At 39.1% G+C, this 18,449-nt stretch overlaps 1 pseudogene; it reads right to left on the bottom strand.

Annotated features, from left to right (window-relative positions):
• Positions 1-16,633: 16,633 nt before the first annotated feature.
• Positions 16,634-17,559, bottom strand: LOC142440891 (ATP synthase peripheral stalk subunit b, mitochondrial pseudogene; annotated as a pseudogene).
• Positions 17,560-18,449: the final 890 nt, after the last annotated feature.

Below are 18,449 nucleotides of genomic sequence, written 5' to 3'. Positions count from 1 at the left end.
AAGACTTGGATTTGGGGAAGCACTCTACCATGGTTTCTTGCTCATAAATTGACTCAGTAAGAGTATTTTATTAAATAATTTGGAATATCATCTTGCTCACATATAGCATGACCCTTTCATCCTAAGCCTAAAGTGGTGTACAAATCAGATTGGGGCAGAAATTAACCTATCAATCATGTAAGCCTGATAATGCCTCTTGGGGGTGTAGCTTTTTATAAGGGAGATTGGGAATTTCTCTCTTTTGCCTGTTTACCCGCCTTGCATGCTGAGATTCTGTGTCTGCCTCCATAGGCAGCCCCATGTGGGCTGCTGACTTTGGGAGCCATTCTGTGAGCTTCAGTACACGGCCAAGTTACCATCAGCCTTGGATCCACACACTCTGGTCTATAATTTCCATGCTAGCCACACCAACTTTTTCAATCAGCTGGCAGCTGCTTGAGTCTGATAAAGGCTCTACCTAGCATTGAACCCATGGACTTGAGTTGGACAGGGCCAAAATGACTTCTTGTTATAAAATTACTTCTTGATATAAACTTATTTTTATGCATCTATGAGTGTCACTGGTTTTGTTTCTCTAGACAACCCAGTCTAACACAGATGGTCTACTTGGTGTGAGCAGATTTTGGTATACACGTGTATTCTTTCAGGTATGTGTTCTTTAAGGCATTCAATAAAAGTTCATGTGCACATTCATATGCACTCCTATGGATTATTATGAAAACATTGACATCAATGTGGCTATTAGTGAACACAGTGATTCTACCATAGTTTTAATCAACGCTCAGAAAAAAAAATTTAAAGAATAATATCCTGTGGTAGTTACATAATCTGGTGTCAATTTGAGATTTAAGAGGGAAAGGGTAGAGTTTAGCCTGTCAAGCAGGCAGCAGCTTGATGACCTCATTTGGAGGCACTGAGGAGATAAATACCTTGTTGGAGGAGGGGCACAGGCTCACTCCCTGTGAAACATTACTGAAGACAAGCCTGATGGAGCTATGCTGATGCAGCCAGAGCCCTGGGAGCTGGAGGAACCATGCGAAGACCCAAGCTAGTGCTGAGATTCTTCTACCGCCACTGAATCCACAAGACTTCCCACCCACTGGCCTGTCATCTTCCTGCATTTGTCATTATTGCTTGGCTGTGTGAGTCTAAGAGGAATTTAGGGACTAATATCAGGCGTATGGGCTAATATTGGACTTATGGACTTGATTTTAGACTGGGCTGGGATGTTTTCTTAATGTCCAATTGCTCTTTATATAAATCTCTTTCCTATACACATATGAGTGTCTCTGGATTTGTTTCTCTAATCATCCCAGACTAACACATATTCTGAATCCTGTTTTGTCCATGCAGCAGGGAGAAATAACTGTATTATAATTTTGAAGTTTTATATTTTTACATAATATACCATTCTAAAGAAATTAATTATCATGAAATGAAGCTTTATTTTCTTCTTCTTAGAAACCATGATCACACAGAAATTCTAGGAGTAAATCTTCCAGTTGGGTGATAATACGAAATCGAAAAAAACTAACCCTCTGGATTCTGAAAAGTGACTTCAATAACTTCTACAATCTCTTGGGTTTTGTTTTTTATATGTTAATTAATTTCTACTCATATTAAATCAGGATTTTATATGTAGTGCCAGGAAGCAAATTAGATTACTTGACATTGAATGATAATATGTTAATACTCAGTGAACATTTATATTAGAAATTATTAAATATTCTGGGGGTTTGCTAAGAGTGGCCATTCACAATACAGTGGAAATATCAATGCAATGACAAAATATATTTTGTTCAAGGTTTCAATGTGGGCCAATTTAAAACAACCAACCCTATAGTCAAAGAAGCTATTCAGGCTTTTAAGGAACCAGGAATTATAATCTAGCTTCTCTACAATTTTAGGAATATTGCTTTACCTGTTTTATTCTTTAGAGTAGCTTTTTCTGGTTGAATAGCATAATAAATGATAACTGATAAAATAGTCTCATAATAATTTTTAAATATTATGTACATATTTGATACATTCCTTGTTTAGCAATACTTTGTATGGCTTAAGTTCCAGTCTGGTTCTAGTTAAAGGGATTTTTACTTCCTGTGTTTTGCTTATAGGACCCCTGGTGGTGTGAGGACTCTCAGGCTATTAACCACAAGGCCAGCACTTTGGAACCAGCAGCCCCTCCTCAGAAAGAAGGCCAGGCTTCCTCCTCCTATGGAGTTTTCTATTTCAATTCAGATGCACCCTTGAATAAGAATTGAACCTCAAGTGACACACTTTAAGATACACTGAGAACAATATTAAATCCAAATCAGGTTGATTTCAACGTAAAGCAACCCCACAGAACAGAGTAGAAGAGCTTCAAAGTATGTCCACGGCTGTAATCTTTCCAGAGGCAGAGTGCTGCTGCATTCTGTGGAGCAGCTAGCAAGAGCTCCTTTTTGGCTAGTATAGGGGAAGGTTATTATTATCCATGCATCAAAGAAAAGTAAAACTGAGGTACAGAGAAGTTAATTTCCCCAAGTTCATGTAGCCAGAATGCACTGGAGCAAAACTGGGACCTAGTTTAAAGCCTACATCTACTCAAGTTCACTAAGTAGGCCACGTATTTATAAAGAAAAGAAACAGATTTGTAATGAATGTAAATTTCATACAGTAGTAGGTTAAGTACATTTCTTCCAATTAAATTATATATTTATCACGTAAATTATATATGTTTTATATTTCCAATTTTATGTTTACAAATGTTTGTCATAAACCTAGAGCCATAAACTTAAATCCCCTAATGACCATTCAAATCTAATAAGGATATTCCTCTTAATTAGTCATGTTGCTAAACTGTTATTTATAAATACATTTTTGGTTTATCAAATGAAAGAAAATGTTGTACACTATGTTACTCTTTAGTAGAAGGCCCCACATATATTTATCAATAAAGAGAAAGACTTGCTCAATTACAAGTCGCTAACTAGTATAATTATAAATCTGTTAAATCCTGACAGTGTCAAAATGTTTCTGGAGTTACAGACTTCATAACACTCACAGATATCCAAACCTAATTGCACCACGAGGCCAGAAACATGCTGAAGTCAATGTGGTTAGTTTGAGTTGCTGATGGCTTGGCCTTCTTCAGTTTTTATAACAACTAGCAAATCTCGTGCCTCTATAACAGGGCCAAACCTCATTCTGGCGTTTTGTCACAATGAGGTTATTTCTATAGAAAAATGTGTTCCACTATGGAGCAAACTAATTTTAAAACAAAGATTTGTCACACAAGCATGAGTAAAGAAATAGTGTTTACTTATTTAGACTACAGGCAATTTCACAAGGAGTCCTGCTAGCGCAGTGGTTAAAGTGCTTGGCAGCTAATCCAAAGGTCAGCTTTTGAGACCCACCAGCTGCTCCGCGGGAGAAAGATATGGCAATCTGCTTCCATGAAGATAAACAGCCTTGGATACCCTATGGGGTAGCTCTACTTTGCTCTTATGATAGCGATATAAGTCTAAATGAACTCCAGAACAAAGGTTGGGTAGGTTTACTATTCATTTAGTAATAGTAACTAAATACTTTTGAAATATTATGTACATATTTGATATGCATGGTATCTTCCTTGAATTTCACTTTTTACACTACATTGCATCCTCCTTTAAACCAAAGATTAAAAATGATCACCACCCCACTTCCTCTCCTATATTTTCAACAGCACTTTGAGCCTCCCGGCTACTTCACAGGAGAAAGACTTGGTTTTCTACCCCATAAAGAGTTACAGTCTCAGAAACTCATGGGGGCAGTTCTACCCTGTCCTCTAGGGTTGCTGTTCGTCAGAATCAACTCAGTGGCATGAAGGTGGTTGGCGTTTTTTGATTTTTAGGTCAGGTACTGTGTTATGCAAGGTTGGTTTATTAAAAAAATCATTTTATTAGGGGCTCATAAAACTCTTTTAACAATCCGTACACAATCATTTGTGTCCAGCACATTCGTATATATGTTACCATCATCATTCTCAAAATACCTGCTTTCTACTTGAGCCCTTGGTATCAGCCCCTCATTTTTCCCCTTCTTACCCCCTTCCCTCTCCCCCTGAACCCTTGATAATTTATAAATAATAATTATTTTATCATAACTTACACCATCCGACTCTCTCTCACCCAGTTCTCTACACTCCGTCCTCCAGGGAGGAGGCTATATGTAGAACTTGTCATCTGTTCCCCGTTTCTCCCTCACCCTCACTCCACCCTCCCGATATCGCCACTCTCATCACTGATCCTGAGGGGTTCATCTGTCCTGGATTCCCTGTATTTCCAGTTCCTATCTGTGCCAGTGTACATCTTTCAGTCCAGCTGGTTATGTAATGTAGAATTGGGATCATGATAGTGGGGGACGGGGGAGGAAGCATTTAAGAACTAGAGGAAAATTGTATGTTTCATCATTGCTACACTGCACTCGGACTGGCCCGTCACCTCTTCACAGCCCTTGTGCAAGGTGATGTCCAATTTCCCCCAGATGGGTCCTAGGTCCCCACTCTGCACACCCCCTCATTCACAATGATATGATTTTTTTTGGCTTTGATGCCTGATACCTGATCCCTTCGACACCTTGTCATTTCATAGGCTGGTGTGCATTTTCCATGTGGGCTTTTTGTTTCTCAGTTAGATGGCTCCTTGTTTATCTTCCAGCCTATGGGACCCCAGATGCTATATATTTTGATAACACACCACAGATGTTATTCAGAAAATGAAATAGTGAATTAACTATTGCGCTAACTTTTCATATTCAAATTTTTAATTTTTCTGTGTATATAAGACAAGTAAGGCAAATGTCCAAGATACCTTATACATAAAATATAATTTCATATTAAAGCACATTTATTAAATTGACCAATTATTCCCTGTGTTATTGTGATTATATCTACTAGATAATGTTGAGTTCATTCAAATCATGGTGACCCATGAGCGAACAGTAGAACTGCTACACAGGGTTGTGCTAAACTTTTTAATTGTGACAGAAGATAACTAACCAATATATGTCAATAAAAAAACTTTAATTTATACAATTCAATTGCATCTATTATGTTGTTCTTCATGGAGTTTTCAGGCTGTGACCTGTTAGAAGAAGACAAGACGAGTCTACTTTTGAGCCACTGAGGATTTGGGTCACAGAGCAGGCATCATTTAGGTCAGAAGAGACTTTGAAATGGTCCGTACACCTGGATGCTCATTCATGGATGTAATATTTCTGAATTTGTCAACATTGTCATTGTGTGTCTGACTTTTGAGTGCACAAATAAGTTTTATTACAGATCATCAGTAATCGTCATGCAAATTTTAAACAGTTGTTATGTGATATATCCTTCCATCATTTCTAATAGATGCATACAACTCTGTCTTGTGAATATGCATTTATTAACATTTCTTATCCTCACTGCTGTGTTAGTTTGTTTTACTGTGGGGCTTGGCGTGTGACTGTGATGGTGAACGCTATCGTACTGTTTCTTCAAATACAGCAGGGTCACTCCTGGTGAACAGGTTTCAGCAGAGCTTCCAAATTAAGAACAGACTGCAAAGAAAACGAAACACTACTCGTCTCTCAGGTTCTTTTTCTTCCTGTTTGAAGTTGATTATGTAAAACAATGTCTGTACAATCCTTAGAAATAGTTATAATAATATATGACAAATAAGAATATGCCATTTGTTGTGCACATCTGTATGAGTGTAGATATACATATATGACATACGCTTAGTGAATTGAAAATTAGTCTTGCTTCATTTATGCTCATCTCATCTCGGAAGAGAAAGAAAAAGATCAAGTAACGAGAATATTTATATTCTGGAAGGATTCTTCCCTTGCTTCCTTCTCTACAGTTTCCTTTCATTCTTTCTTCTTCCTCCCTCCATCCTCCCTCCATTTCTCTCTTTTGCACACTCTGTGTGTGTTTTAATCTGTATGTGTTTTTTTCTTCCCATTCCTTTTATTTCCTCCCTCCTTCACACCAGCCTGGCCTCCTCTGAACTATCAATGCTGCTTCTTTTGGTGTGAAAGTAATTTCTGTGCATTGTTTCTTTAATAATATTGGTTCCATACAGTATTTGTTTTTATGGGAATGACAAACTTAACTAAACACAATGTCTTCCAAGTTTGTCCTTGTCATGAAATGCTTGGCAGTTTCATCATTGTTCTCTTGGCATGCATGGTATTCCACTGTGCAGTGGTTAAAGTGCTTGCAGGTTAAGTACAAAATATGTACTGAGCTTATGTAACTATTCTTCCACAAATGGACATTTTGGCTGTCTGTGTGTTTTTGCTCTGGTGAATGTTGTTGCTGTTAGATACCATGGAGTTGGTTCTGACCCACAGCAACCCAATGTACAACAAAATGCAACCCCGCCCAGTCCCTTGCTGTCCTTACAGTTGCCCCATGCTTGAGCCCAGTGTTGTAGCCACTATGTCAATCCATCTGGTCAAGGGCTTTCCTCTTTTCAAATTACCCTTCTATCTCACCATGCATGATGTCTTTCTCCAAGAACTGCTATCTCCTGACAACATGTCAACAATATGTAAGACAAAGTCTTCACATTCTTGCTTCCAAGGAGCATTCTGGCCACACTGAAGAGGAAGTTCCAGAGTTTTTTCTGACATCCATTTTGAGTTTTTCTATGTCTATTTAATGACCTTTTGCTTTCCTCATGAATGATGTCCTTGATATTCTCCCATAGTTCATCTTCTATCATTAACATTCAATGCAGCAAATCTGTTCTGCCCTGAGGGGCCCATCCTCTGGCATGATCTCTGACAGTGTTCTGCTTCCATTCACTGTTGTTGATGTTACGTGTCATCAAGTCGTTTCTAACCCGTAGTAACTGATCCCTACATTGGGCCTTCAGGATCTGACAATGGTTCCACATGGCACATAAGGTTTTCAGTGGCCAATTCCTCCAAAGGGGGCATCTGAGTCCTTCGTAATGTGGAAGCTCCACCAAATCCCTTTACTTTGGGTGACCCTGCTGTCATTTAAAATAATAGCTTCCCGCATCAAAGTAACATACAAGCCACCACATGATGACAAACTGACTGACTAGTGGTGGGCTATTATAGATGGGGCTTATATAAACATTGGCATGCATATATCTATTCCTGTTTTACTGTTTTGTATTTCAAATAGAGAGATTGCTGAGTCATACAATGTTTCCATTTGCCTTTGTTAAAGGAGACACCATACCACTTCCCATAGTATATGAAGTTTCCAGACTTTCCGCATCTTCTCCAGGATTTGCTGTTTTCTGTTTTTTTGCTTTTTAAATTTTGCTTTCAATGACAATGTGATGTTTAATCTGCATTTCTCTTACAGGCAGTGATCATAATGATTTCTTCGTATAGTTGTTAGCACCCTGGAGGCCATCTTTGGTGAATTGTCTATTTGTGCTTTGGACCAATTTTAAATTTTATTATTTGTGTTTTCCTTTGTGAGCTGTTCAGTCTTCTGAAGATTTTAAAGAATAGCTCAGTATCCAAAATACTTTTGCCCCAAATGGTTTCCTAATCTCTTTTTACTCATTTGATGAAATTTTTACATCCATAAATGTTGTATAGTTTGTAAGTCTCAGTCATCTAATTTGTCTTTTAAAATATGGATGATTTTCATTATGTTTGGCAATATGTTTATAAGCTGTATTAGGGCCATTTGGTTTGTTTCTATATTTTCAATGGTAATTTTTAAATTTCCAGGATTTTTATTTAGGTCTTAATCCATCTGAGTTCAGTTTATATAGTGTGAGAGGTATAGGTCCTGTTTCATGCTTTTGCAAATGTACATTGAATATTGTCAGTACCATTTGTGGAAATACAATCAGTTTCCCAAGAAATATGTCTCAGCAGTTTATAAAAATCAGCTCTCTGGGATTTCCTTCGTTTATTAAGGTTTTTCTTGTTCTGTTCCATAGCTCTGAGCATATGTGGATGTATCAATACCAAGTTATTCTCACAACTTTTGGCTATGAGATTGGTTTTAAAATTAGGGAGTACATGGCCTATTGTTTTGTTTTATATGTTTTGTAGTTTTTTTTGCTTATCTTAGATTTCTTTACTTTTCATGAAGTCGTTATTTTCATTAAGTGTCCCAAATGAATTCTCACTCATAACAACCAATAAAAAACTTAACAAAATATGGCCAGGTACTGTGCCATCTTTAATATTGTTATGTTGAGCCCCTTGATTCAGTCACTGTGCCAGTTTATCCCATCAAGGGGCTTCTTATTTTCCCTGTCCTTCTACATTACTAAGCATGGTGTCTATTTCTAAGGATTGGTCTCTCCTGAGAACCCATTCAATGTACCTGAGGCTAAGTCTTGACATCCTCCCTTCAAAAGAGTATCTGAAGCAACAAAGTCCACATGGAAGAACACACCAGCCTGTGTGATCGAGTGGTCCCAAAGGGATCAGTTACCAGGCATCAAAGAACAAAAAATCATATCAGTGACTGCACACCTCCATGATAGGATCGCTGAAGACAAATGGGTGCACAAGCAAATGTGGTGAAGAAAGCTGATGGTGCCCGGCTATCAAAAGAGATAGTGTCTGGGGTCTTAAAGGCTTGAAGGTGAACAAGCGGCCATCTCGCTCAGAAACAAATAAGCCCACATGGAAGAAGCACACCGGCCAGTGCGATCACGAGGTGCCCAAGGGACCAGATATAAGGCATCATGCAAAAAAAAAAAGATATAAGTGTGTGTATGTATGTGTATATATGTGTATATGTATATATGTATGTGTATATATATATATCATATTAAATGAAGGGGGAAGTGCAGAGTGGAGACCCAAGGCCCAAGTGTCGGCCAATGGAGATCCCCTCATAGAGGGGCCTAGGAGAGGAGATGGGTTAATTAGGGTGTGAGGTAGTATCGATGAAGAACACAGCTTTCCCCCAGATCCTGGATGCTTCCTCCCCCCAACTACCATGATCCGAATTCTACCTTGCAGGGCTGGATAGGACAGAGGCTGTACACTGGTACATATGAGGGTTGGAGGTACAGGGAATCCAGGGTGGATGATACCTTCAGGACCAAGGGCGTGAGGGACGATGCTGGGAGAGTGGAGGGTGAGTGGGTTGGAAAGGGGGAACTGATTACAAGGAGCCACATGTGACCTCTTCCCTGGGAGAGGGACAGCAGAGAAGGGGGGAAGGGAGACCCCGAATAGGGCAAGATATGACAAAATAACGAGGTATAAATTACCAAGGGCATATGAGGGAGGGGGTAAAGTGGAGGGAGGGGGGGAAAAAAAGAGGACCTGATGCAAGGGGCTTAGGTGGAGAGCAAGTGCCTTGAGAATGATTGGGGCAGGGAATGTATGGATGTGCTTTATACAGTTGATGTACGTATATGTGTGGATTGTGGTAAGAGTTGTTGGAGTCCCTAATAAAATGTAAAAGAAGAAAAGAGAAAAAAATGATTAGGGCAAAGACTGTACAGATGTGCTTTATACAATTGATGTATGTATATGTATGAACTGTGAAAGGAATTGTATCAGCCCCAATAAATTGTTAAAAAAAAAAAAAAAGAGTATCTGGCAGCCCTTCTGTCTGTTCATTTGGCAGTGCATGGTACTTTCCCTATGCATTGCTAGTACCTTCATTCAAATGCATCCATTCTTCTTTGGGCTTTCTTATTCAATGTCCAACTTCCACATGCGTATGAAGCAATTGAAATTATCATGGCTTGGGTTAGGTGCACCTTAGTCTTCAACATGACATACTGGCACCCCAACACTTCAAAAGATCTTGCACAGCAAGTTCACCTAATTCAAAGTTGTTGGTCGATCTCTCCTTTGCCGCTTCGTCCACCTCGGTGGAGCCAAACAAAATGATTTCTCCAGGTATCATGATGTTACCTGTTGGCCCAGTGGTGGGTCTTTCAGTTTTCCTTGCATCGAGTTGCAGTCCATATTGAAGCTTGCAAACCTTGAGCTTCATCGGCCAGTTCTTCAAGTCCTCACTTCCAGCAAGCCAGAAGGTGTCATCTGCATATAGCAGGTTGTTCATGAGCTTTCCTCTAATGATGATTCTGCATTCTGCTTCACAGAATCCAGTGTCTACGATGATGTGCTCATTATATAGATTGAATAAGTACACTGAGAGAATGCAATCCTTGGCACACCTTTCCTGTTTTTAGGTCATCTAGTATTCCCTTATTCTGTTTGAAAGACTGTCTCTTGATATAGGTGAAGATTCTGCAATTCCCAATCTTCTCAAGGCTATCTGATGAAAACTCAAATGCCTTGCATAATTAATAACATATAGGTAAACATTTTTTCTGCTATTTTCTGTTTCAGCCAAAATCTCTCTGATTCCAGACATGTTAAAGTTCTCTTCTTAGTCTAGTTTGAATTTCTGGAAGCTCCTGTCAATGTACTATTGCAACTTTCTTGACTGATCATTAGGTAAGTTTGCTTGCATGTAATACAATGATAATGTTATATTATCCCTGCATTCTCTTGGTCACCTTTCTATGGAATGGTGCAAATGTGGATCACTATCAGGAAGTTTTCCAGGTAGCTCTCTTCCAAATTTTGTAGAATAACTAATGGGTGCTTCCAGTGCTGTATCAGCGTATTGAAATATTGCAATAGATAGGATAGTCTGTCTGTTCGTGGAGACTTGCTCTTGGCTAGTATCTTCAGTGCAGCTTGGGTTTCTTCCTTTAGGACTATCACTTCTTTATCTTATGCTACCTCTTGAAATAATGACATGTCCACTAGTTATTTTTGATATAGTGACTCAATATATCCCTTCCATCTTCTTTTGATACTTCCTGCATGGCCCAGAAAATATTTCAAAGTTGTAACAAGGTTTTAATTTTTTCTATTCTTGCAGCTTAATAAGGATATCAAGCATATCCAAGGAACACGTCCTTCCTATTTTTTGTTTTTGTTTTTTAACTCTAGGCCTTTGTTCCTTTTATTACAATAGCTTGTTTTATCTTATTGAGATGCCCGTTGAAATTTTCTGTTCCTTAGAAGCAATGATTGCAACCCATCAACTTTGAATACACCACCAGGAAACACCAGTCATTAGAAAAAGATCTCATGTTTGGTGAAGTACTGGGCCAATGACAGTCAGGGTTGCCCCCAATCAGATGAGTTGACCCAGTAGAAGTTTATGGGACTAGAGTGCTCCGACTTTCTCCAACAGAACTGCCTGGTGGATTTGAACTGCTGATCTTGTGGTTCTCAGCCCAATGTGTAACCACTATGCCAATCCTTTAACCATGTGTCCTCTCTAAGGCTGGCAGAGCCTGGCTCCCAGATGATGTTGTAAGCACTGTTTTTGTTTTGTTTTGATAGTTTTTTTAAGCTCTGTATATTGCCTGCTTCTGGATAACTTTCCCACAGAGGAAAAATATATCTTGTTTACCCTTTTTTATGTTTTCATGTTTTTTGTTTCTTATGTTTCATCAGGTCTTCTGTCATTAATGTTCAAGGAGTAAAATCTATTTTTGAGATGCTTTCAAAATTTAGGTGGCATGTACACAAGGTTTCAAATAGAGATAATTTTACATTTTCTTTTACAATCTGGATGTCTTTGGTTTCTTTTTAATGAATATGGTGTCCCTAGAGGACTATATTAAATAAGAATGGTGATAAATGACATCCCTGCCTGGTTCTTGTTCAGAGGAGGACTGCTTTCAGTTTCTCTATAGACGAAATGCTTCCCATTGATTTTGAAAATATGGCCTTTATTATGCTGAGGAATTTCCCTTCAATTCCTATTTTATTGGGTGTTATAAAAATGGATGTTGGATTATTTGAATTCCTTTTCTGCATCAACTGATACAATAATATAGTTATCTCCTTTTGTTTTATTTTTATGGTGGATAACTTATTCATTTCTCTAATGAAGCATATTTGTACACCTGGTAAAACCCAACTGAACCATGACTTATTATTCATTAATATTTTCTTAAATTCTATTGGCTAGGATTTTGTTGAGTATATTTGCATCTTTGTTCATAAGGGGCAGTAAAAAAATGGAAAGCCTTGGACAAGGTGGATTGACACAGCAGCTATATTGATAGTCTCAAACATAAGAGCCATTGCGAGGATGGCGCATGACAAGGCAGTGCTTCTTTCTGTTTTGCACAGGGTCACTTTGACTCAAAACTGACTATATGACACCTAACAATAAAAACATGTTCATAAAGGATATTGGTCTATATTTTTCTAGTCTGGTAATGTCTTTAGATGGTTTCAGTGTTAATCAAGTATATCTGCTCCATAAAATGAGTTTAATCATGTAATGTTCTCTTCTATATTCTGAAATAGATTGTATTGAATTGTGGTTGGAAAAAGCATTCAACAATATCCAACAACAATTCCTGTTTAAGACACTCAACAAGATAGGAATGGAAGGAACATTCCTCAAGATCATACAAGCTATATATCAAAAACGTGGTAGTCTGTGGAAAAAAGACAAACACAATCCCACTGCAAAGGAAGCCATCATACTGGAGGTTTCAGTTAGCACAAAGCAAAGAAAAGACATAGAAGGTATTTGCCTGGGGAAGGAAGTTGTGAAACTATCTTTATTCATAGATAATATGATTTTATATATGGAGAATGCCAAAAGCTCCACGAGGGGAGTACTAGAAAACAATAGAGGAATATGGCAGAGTGACATTATACAAGATAAACAAACAGAAGTCTATCAGACTGCTATACACATCAGATAATGCCACAGAAGAGGATATCAAAAAGGCGGTAGCTTTCACAATAGCCAAGCAAAAATTGACATAACTAGGGACATACCTGACTAAAAGAACAAAATATTTATATGAGGAAAACTACAGAACACTATTACAAGAAACCACAAGTTACCTCAATAAATGGAAGAATATCCCATGCTCGTGGATTGGAAGACTCAATATAGTTAAGATGTCAGTTCTGCCCAACGCACTGTATAAGTTCAATGCAATCCCAATACAATTACCCTCATCATTCTTCAAAGATAATGAAACCACTGATGACCAACTTCATATGGAGAGGGAAGAAACCTCAAATTAGCAGAGAGCTTATCAAGAAGAAGGACACAGTGGAAGGGCTTGCTTTACCTGACGTTAGCATATATTATACAGCCACAGTAGTCAAAACTGCATGGTATTGGCATAATGACAGATATTCAGACCAATGAAAATGAAGTGAAAACTCGGAAATAAAATCATTAGCATACAGACAACTGACCTCTGATAAGGGCCCAAAAAATATCAAATGGGAAGCAGATGGCCTTCAACAAGTGGTCCTGGAAAAAAATGGCTATCTACCTGCAGAAAGATGAAGCAAGATACTTATATCACTTAATGCCCAAGAATAAACTCAAGCCGGATCACAAACCTGGAGGTAAAACCCAAAACTATTAGGGCCATCAGTAAGGGAATTGGGACCAACCTGAGAACTTTGGTGCAGGGAATATATAGGCTATCAAAATAGGGAAGGACACAAACAAAGATGTCACAAATTGACACGTGGGATATACTGAAGATAAAATACCAGTGTATATTGAAAGAATTCACCAAGAGAGGGATAAGAGAGTCCATGGACAAGGAAAACATTTTTAGCAATGACAAATCAGCCTTATTACTACAATCTTTAATACTCTGCTAGCTTCCAAAAAGAAACAAACGAATGGCCCACTAAGGAGGTAGGCAAAGGACCTGAACAGAAGTTTCATAAGGGCAGAAATCCTAATGGCCAATAAACATATGAGAAAATGTTCCTGATCATTAGCCATAAGAGAAATGCAAATTAAAAGAACAATGGGATACCATCTAACACCCTCAAAGGTAGCCCAATTCAGAAAATCAGAAAGCAACAAATGTTGGAGGGGCTGTGGTGAGGTAGGAACTCTCATCCACTGCTGGTGGACGTGTAGGTATGTACAGCCAGTATGGAAATCAATTTACTGATATCTAAAACAGATGGAAATTGAGCTACCATACGACCAGCAATCCCCATACTGGGCATATAAAAAAAGAGGCAAGAAACAAACCAGGGCCAGACATCTGTGCTCCAATGTTCATCACAGCATAGATCACAATTGCAAGGAGTTAGAAACTACCCAAATTCCCATCAACAGATGAATGGATTAAAAACTGTGGTACATACAGTGGAGTACTACACATCGCTAAAAAGCAGTGGTGAATGCATGGGACACTCACTGCATGGGAAGAACTGGAGGAAATCATGCTAAGTGAAGTAAGAAAACACAAAATGACAAGTGCACCTTGAGCTTTTAAAAAAATGCAAAAGGTGCATAGGGAAAAAGCTACTGTATACAGAAGTTCCTGGGGTGAGGTCCAGGTAGTATGGCAGGGGCCAGACCAAACCCAGGGATACATATGGTGGTCAACTAAAAAGGATGGGGAGGGAAGAAAAAAAAGACATGGGTAGTGGGGGAACAGGGCACTAACTCATCCAAGGGGAGGGTATTGTTTATATCTCCCCAGGGGAATAAGGACCAGACTTCAGCCCAGTGAATGCAATATACCAGCATAGAGTAGGGAAACCAGTGGAGAGGTCTGAGGGGCCTGCCCCAATCCCAACTACGTGGACAACCCCTCCTCCCCCAGGAAGAATTTACTTCAGACGATACTACTGAAGCTACAGCTCAGGGAGAGGAACATGTCTGATCAGAGCACACGGGAGCAAATGAAGGAGGAAGAGAGAGTAGAGCACATCCTGGTCCACCAAGGAGGATATCACTGCTCAGAATAGCCAATGCACATAGAGGACCATATGGCCAGCCCCACTATGAGACACAACATCCCTCACTGACCCATAGCATTACAGAGGACAACACTGGAGACACAGTGTGGGAATTGCACCCAATCTGACCTCACCACACTGAGACCAAAGAGTAAGGGCATGCAACAGAACAAGGGGAACAGAGCAATGGAGTCCCCAGGGAACACCAAAAACCCCATCAGACTCTACTGGAAAACACCCCTAAAGGTCAACAAACATCTTGAAATATTTATAGGCTTTTCTCTTTTTTTAAATCATTGTATTGTTGCTGTTGCTGTTGTTGTTTGGTTTTCTTTTGTTTTATTTTGCTCGGTCTTGTTTTTTGTGTTTATTATTATTTCTGCAGGTCTATCTAGATAAGATCGGACGAATAAACAATCTGGAAGAGAAAACAACTGGACTGACAGTTCCAGGGGGACATGTGAGACAGTGAGGCAGAGGAAAGGAAGTGGGAGTTAACAAACCTAGGGACAGGGGAACAAGTGATCTAAAATTGGTGACAAGGAGGGTGTAGGCGGCCTGGTAGGTTGTGATCAAGGGCAATGTAACTGAGAGGAATTACTGAAATCCAAATGAAGGCTGAGCATGATAGTGGGACAAGAGGAAAATAAAAGGAAATACAGCAAAGAACTAGGAGGCAAGGGGCATTTATAGAGGTCTAAATGCGGGCATGTACAAATATAGATATATTTATACCTGATGATGGGGAAATAGATCTATGTGCATATATTTATAGGTTTAGTATTAAGGTAGCAAATGGATATTGGGTCTCCACTCAAGTAATCCTTCAATGCAAGAACACTTTGTTCTATTAAACTGGCATTCTATGATGCTCACCTTCCGGAGAGGATTACTGAAAACATAGCAAGTGCATAATCAAAAGTGATGAAGAAAGCTGATGGTGCCTGACTATCAAAAGATATAACATCTGAAGTCTTAAAGGCTTGAAGATAAGGAAGCAGCCATCTAGCTCAGAAGCAACAAAACCCAGCTAAGTTTTTTTCTGAATTAGTGCTATTTTCAAATAAAGTTATTGGGGTCTGGACTAATTATTGTGAAGTTTTTAATAACCTAATATATTTCTTATTTATTACAAATATGCTAAGATTTACTATATCAGCAAAATTCATTTAGATAGATAATATACTTCTAGAATTTTGTCCATTTCTTCTAGTTTTTCAAAAATTGTTGGGGGTACTTTTAAAATAATATTGTATAATGATATTTTATTTCAGTTGGTTCTGTTGTGATGTTACCCATTTAATTTATTATTTGTAATATTTTCTCATTATTTTCCTTTGATAAATTTTCCAGTGGTTTATAAATTTTGTTAATCATTCCAAAGACCAAATTCTTTGTCTTTTTTATTTTTGAAGTTACCAACCATGGTTTACCTGGGTTCAAACATTTGTGTTCAAACAATTGAATGGAACTGGGATTTCTACTGTTGTACATAAGGTCTCTGTGAGTTAGAACTGACTTGATTACTCGCACTACACCCTTTCTTATTTGTAGAACTTAGAGAATGACAGAAAGGCATTTCCTTGTGCTCAGTGTAGAGGTCTTTGACTCTGTAGCTCATCATAAAGGAGGGATTGCATTCAGAAGAGGCATCCCCAACCCTTCGACGTGCTCACATGGCACATGTACAGTCAAGGGGCAGTGTTGGGAATGACAAGGGAGCACTGCATGGTTCAACATCACAAAAGGTGTTTGATAGAGCTGTGTCCTTCCACCATATTCAGTCTGTATGGTGAGCAAATAATCTGAGAAGGTGGACCACATGGAGGTCTCAGGAGCAAGGTGGGAGGAAAACTGATTCCCCTTTTTTTTTCCACTGGCCAATGATTGTGTTTTATTCTCTGAATACCTCCACCTCAAACTTCATTTTCAGTAAGGTAAACTGTAACTTGAGTAGACAGCAATATACAAAGAACGACTTCATCAGACAAGTTTCCATTGAGTCAGGTGTAGCTGTCTCGATTGGTACAGACACATTTACATAACGGGCTGTGCTTGAGCCTTCTTTGCAAGCAGCTTTAGGTCTTGAATGCACTTGGCAATTGTTTCCTTTTCCTGCTGTGCTGAGATGCTCTGCAACACACTCTTCTCCACCCAGTTGATCATATGCTCTTGTTCCTTTCGGCGTGTCACATTTTGCACAGAGATGTGATAGTCCAGGCGATTCTTCACCTCCTTGTATGCTTTGTGCAGCCGTTCCCAGTAAGTAAGCTCCAAGGCCATAGCGATATTCTTCCTCTGAACATCAAAAAGGTAATGGCGTTTCTGAACCAGGGCCTGCTGTGCCTTCTCCATATCAATCGCATCCTGTATGTCTTTGATGGAGGCCTGCTTGACCTCTTCTAGCTTGGCAATTTTTTCCTCATTGAGTTTATCAGCAAATTCAGCGACAGAGGGACCATATTTTTTAATGCCACAGATAAGCAACCCTACTGTTGCTATGGACGAGAATGTTTCAGGGGTGACCACATATATTTCTTTGCATAGAAAATACAAAATAAGCCCAGTTCCGAGCATGTAAGGTCCTGTGACCCCAGTTTTAGGATAAAGGAACTGGAAGAATTCCTCAGGGATCAGCCCGAAGCGAACTCTTACTCCATACTCAGGAAGAGGTGGTACAGGGGCAAGACTTGGCTGCCCTGTGTGAAAGATCCTTGTGGCTTGCAGTGCCCCTGGACCTAGGAGAGCTGTGTTCTTCAGAGAGGGGGTCGCTGTGGCGGTGGCAGAAAGTACCACCCAGGACAACATGGTGAGGGAGGGTCCAGGCTGCGGTCATAGAGTCCCTGTGACCCCGACTTTTTATATGCAGACGACAGCACTGTTTACTGAAAGTGCAGAGGACTTGAAGCACTTGCAATGAAGATCAAGAATTACAACCTTCACTATGGATTATAACACAATGTAAAGAAAATAAAAATCCTCATCATAGGATACATTGAGAAAAGTTTGAGTTTATCAAAGATTCCATTTTAATCGGCTGTACAATCAATGCTCAAGGAACAAGCAGTACAGACATGAAACTGCTTAAAGGGTTGACGAGAAAGGTTGTTACTTTGAGGACTAAGATATATTTGACCCACACTGTGGTGTTTTCATGTGCTTCATATGCACATGTAAGTTGGACATTTAACAAGGGATATTAAAGAACTGATACATTTGAGTTATGGTGTGGGTGAAGAATATTGAGTGTGTCATGGGCTGCCAAAAGAACAAACAAAACTGTCTTAGAGAAATTACAACTAGAACCCTCCTTCAAAGCAAGGATGGTGCTACTTCTTCTCATGCAGTGCACACATATTCTTAGAAGATACCAGTCCCAGCAAAAGAACACCCTGCATCGCTAACTAACAGACATGGGGGAAAGAAGCTTCTGGACAAGATGGATTGACACAGTGGCTCCCATAACGCACTCAGATACAGCAGCCATTGCGAGGGCAACTAAGGAATGAAATTGCTTCCTTCTGGTTCATGAGTTTGCTATGAATTGAAACTAATTTTAGAGCACCTAACAAATACAACAACTTTCCTTTTTGTTATGACTTTAATCATGTATATTTCCATAACAAACTATTCCAAAATTTAGTAGCTTAAAACACAATTATTTTATTTGATTGTGATTCTATGGTATAGGAATTCAG

This window comes from Tenrec ecaudatus, chromosome 2 (genome assembly GCF_050624435.1).
Source record: "Tenrec ecaudatus isolate mTenEca1 chromosome 2, mTenEca1.hap1, whole genome shotgun sequence".
Lineage (NCBI taxonomy): Eukaryota > Metazoa > Chordata > Mammalia > Afrosoricida > Tenrecidae > Tenrec > Tenrec ecaudatus.
Note: the sequence above shows the minus strand (reverse complement) of the source record. Positions and strands in the feature narration are given on the sequence as shown.